Below are 3965 nucleotides of genomic sequence, written 5' to 3'. Positions count from 1 at the left end.
CAACCAACTGAGCCATCCAGGCACCCCTATACTTTCCTCCTTATACACTGAGAATCATGGCTCTCACTGTCATTGGAATGATAGAATTAGAATATCATCTCATTGCACACTTGTTTTCCCCCATGGTACACACAGAACAATGTCAGAATATCAATATCAGCATTACCACCAACAAAATGATTACTGAATTCAGTTCTTTTGTTTTTAGAATATATTCCACTATGTATGAATAGTCACATTATTGTGCCTTAAAATCACGTGAATTGGTTTCTTTCTGTATGGTTTTGCCACCAACCAAATACACATTTAGGTTCATTTTTTTTTAACTTCGAAAAGTGTTTTCTTGAAACCTAATTTTGTTTTTTGATTTGTAAGATATTTACGTGGTCCCAAAGTCAAATCTACAAAACCAGACATACTCAAAGAACTTTAGTCCTCATTCCTTTTCCCTCAACCCCAATCCCATTCTCTTTTATAGGGAACCATTGTTTTCATATTTTTGCCTTTCATTTAAAAACAATAGCCATATATACATATATACATGTGTATTGTGTGTGTGTGGTGGGGGAGGCTTTGCAGTCCATTTCACTGGTTCTTCTTGTGCTTTCCTTTGATGACTGCTGTGCTGTTTCTTCTTGCCACCTTTCTCTTCCCTTCTGCCCTTTACCTCATGGTTTGCCTCCTTACCCTCACCTCTCTCTAGCTCTTCATTCTTTCCTTAAATACTTTCAGTCTAATAGCTTCAAGAACTACCTATTTATAGTGATTGGAGTGGGGGTGGTGGTCCACAAAACTGTTCCTCTAGACTTCTGGCTTTAACTTCCTGCTGTATCTGCATATGTTTTCATTTGTAGATTTCTCAAGTTCCACACTTCCCAAAGTGCACTTATCATCTCACCTCACCCTTTTGTAGCCTCTCATCTTTTTCTATGGTTCTTCTATTAAGAGCACCTTCAACCATCCAAATGCCCAAGGTATGAACTGTTGATTTTGGCACCTCCATTATTCCCCATTCTCATATTCAGTTGATTTCCAGGTCCTACGGAGTCCCCTTCCAAGTGGTTTCTTTCAAATTCCTCTTCTCACCATTACCACCTCGCTTATGCTCTCATTATCTCTTTTCTCAACCTCATAGAAGTTTTTCAGTTGCTCTTCCTGCATCTAGACACCTATGTTGCTTTGGTCCTCCATCAATATCAGAGTAAGTTTTCTGAAACTTAGGACATATCATTTTTCCAGTTTAAGTCCTTTTATTGCTTCCTGTTGCCTAACTTTCAGTGATTTCTTTTCTGTAATCTGGTTCAAGTCAACCTTTTCACGTTCTCTTTCACATCTCTCCACATGTGCTTTGCTCCATAAGCCACTCTGAGGGCTATGCTTTTAGCCTGAACACATGGCTCACTTGAAACATTTATTTGTTCTTGTTGTTCCTTCCTTTCTTGAAACATTCTTACTGTCTATGCGTGATGCTAAAACTGTTTATTCTTTAAGGCACAGCTTAAATGTCATCTTCCTGGAAAAGTTAATTGTTCCCAGTTCAGAGTACGCTGGACCCTTCTTCCTAAATGAATACAGCATTTACCACTTTGTTTTATATTGAGTTGAATAAAGAGCAGTTTCCCCATGCTAGAATTTAAGTTCCTTGAGGTCAAAGGGCTATTGATTATTTATTTATTTCTTTGCCTTCCACCTTGTACAGTGCCTATTCTTAGTTATTATTTGTTGAATAAATGTATGCTTAATAAGTATTTCTTTTTTTTTTCAACGTTTTATTTATTTTTTTTGGGACAGAGAGAGACAGAGCATGAACGGGGGAGGGGCAGAGAGAGAGGGAGACATAGAATCGGAAACAGGCTCCAGGCTCTGAGCCATCAGCCCAGAGCCTGACGCGGGGCTCGAACTCACAGACCGCGAGATCGTGACCTGGCTGAAGTCGGACGCTTAACCGACTGCGCCACCCAGGTGCCCATAAGTATTTCTTTTTAACATAACCTTAAGATTTGGTTGTCTTCATAATATTACAAAATATGAAACTTAGAACTGGATCACTTGGCCTTCTTATCTCCTTCCAGTTCAAAATACTTGTATCTCTTCATAGCCAACATTCTCTTAGAGCTACAGTTGGGCTCAACACATTGAAGCCTCACCACAACCTTCTCTGTAAGTTTTAGCCTTTTTCTGGAAAATCAGCTTAGTCTACCCACCATAACTTCTTTGCTTCCTGTCATAATGCCACCTTCCCTGGTCATAAAGAGAATCTTTGCTTCTCTTGTACCGAGTCACTTTGTGGGGTTGGGGCTTGACACACTTCTTGCAGAAAGTCTGGAGGGTTTTAGAAATGTTCACCATGATTGTGAGAATGCTATCAGCATTGAAAGAAAAACTCAATAAATACTTCTGGAGTTGAATTGGATGTGAATCATTTTATGATGGGCTATCCAAATAGGTGCCACTAAGGGACTATCCATTTAGTGATTGATGCTTGTTTTATGGAATTTATTCTTGTGATAGTCATTTTATATCTTTTAGCCATCCTTAATTCTTTCCTTCCCCTTTTTCCAACATCCCTGTTGCTAAGTCTCTATCCACTGTATTTTTACAGTCATCCCTCTCTTCCTTCCCATTCCATTGACACTACAGCATATAAGCTCTTACCATTCTAGGCTTGATAGTTTTTTTTTCCTCTAGACCTCTGTGCCTCTAACCCATTTTACTTCCAATAAGTAGATAGATACTCTTCTTATGATTATTTGACTCTATTATTTCCCCATTCAAAAAAAAATCATTGGTAGTGTCTTGATGTATAAAAGGAGAAATCCACATTTCTAAGCCTATTCAATGACCCCCTACTACCACATTAGTCTTATTACCAACCCTCTGACTCATCAGTGCAAACTTGTGGTTTCAATTACATCATCCTGCAAACACAGTTTTCATGTTTCCATCTCTCTGTCTTTGTGTAAGTAATTTTCTCTCCTTGAAATGCCCTTCTCTTCTTGGTGCATCTAAATCATATAGATTGTTAAGACTGGTATGGTTCCTTGCAGAAGCAGAACAGGATGGACCTATTACCCAATATTCAGTTCCCATCCAAAATTTGATTTGGATGTCAAGCCTGATGATGTTATGCATGTACCAAGAGGGAATGAAGGGTTTGTTACATATAGGACTTTCTATGGAGAGCAAGGCAGGCTCCCAGAGTAGTCTGAAATGACTTGAAAGAGTAGGAAAAGGAGACTATGATTAGGGAGGGGGACTGGGATGAGGGCTCCCACATGGGCTGGGGCTCACTCATGTGGTTTGAACTTACTACCAGCACCAAAGAAGGGGGCAATCAGATTTTGTATCAGCCTGCAGAAGGGGTATAGGAGTGATGAGGCTTGAAAGCCGTCGGTAGTCAAACATCAAAGATGGAGTCAGACTCTTTATTACAAAGACCCAATCCAAATCCCACTGAGCTCCCTAATCCTTTGATATCACTCTTCTTATGAATTCCCAGAATTCAGCATCTGCTGCCTCATTCTGTTCTTTAACTTTCCCTGTATTGAACCCATGGAAATAAATTTAATGACTATAGAGTCATACCTACAAGGAATGAATGAAGGTTTTATAGGTCCTGGAGTTTATACAGTTTTGGATGGAGCCCACTTTATGAAAAAGACTACAAAATAGGTATGAGACCTTAGAAGGATTTGTGCTTGTTAGCAGCCCTGAAGCTTCAGCTTCATTAGCTTCATGGTAAATCTGCCTCTGAATTCCTCTAAAACATTAAAAAATGGATTTCAAAAATTTTTACATGCAGTAAAGTTCACTTTTATTGGTTACAGTTCTTTAAGTGTGTACATATGCATAGATTCTTGTAACCACCATAACAGGGTATTCAGACCCTCCCCGAGCCATGCTTTTATATTTTGATTCTTCCCTAGACTCTAATGCCTTGCATTTGGTAAGAGTTTGTTGTTGAT

The 3965-nt window shown here is 39.1% G+C and overlaps 1 pseudogene; it reads right to left on the bottom strand.

Annotated features, from left to right (window-relative positions):
• Positions 1-2045: 2045 nt before the first annotated feature.
• On the bottom strand, positions 2046-2349 carry LOC106972525 (60S ribosomal protein L36a-like; annotated as a pseudogene).
• Between the last annotated feature and the right edge of the window lie 1616 nt (positions 2350-3965).

This window comes from Acinonyx jubatus, chromosome B2 (assembly GCF_027475565.1).
Source record: "Acinonyx jubatus isolate Ajub_Pintada_27869175 chromosome B2, VMU_Ajub_asm_v1.0, whole genome shotgun sequence".
Taxonomy (NCBI): Eukaryota; Metazoa; Chordata; class Mammalia; order Carnivora; family Felidae; genus Acinonyx; species Acinonyx jubatus.
This window is presented reverse-complemented; position numbering and strand designations above follow the sequence as displayed.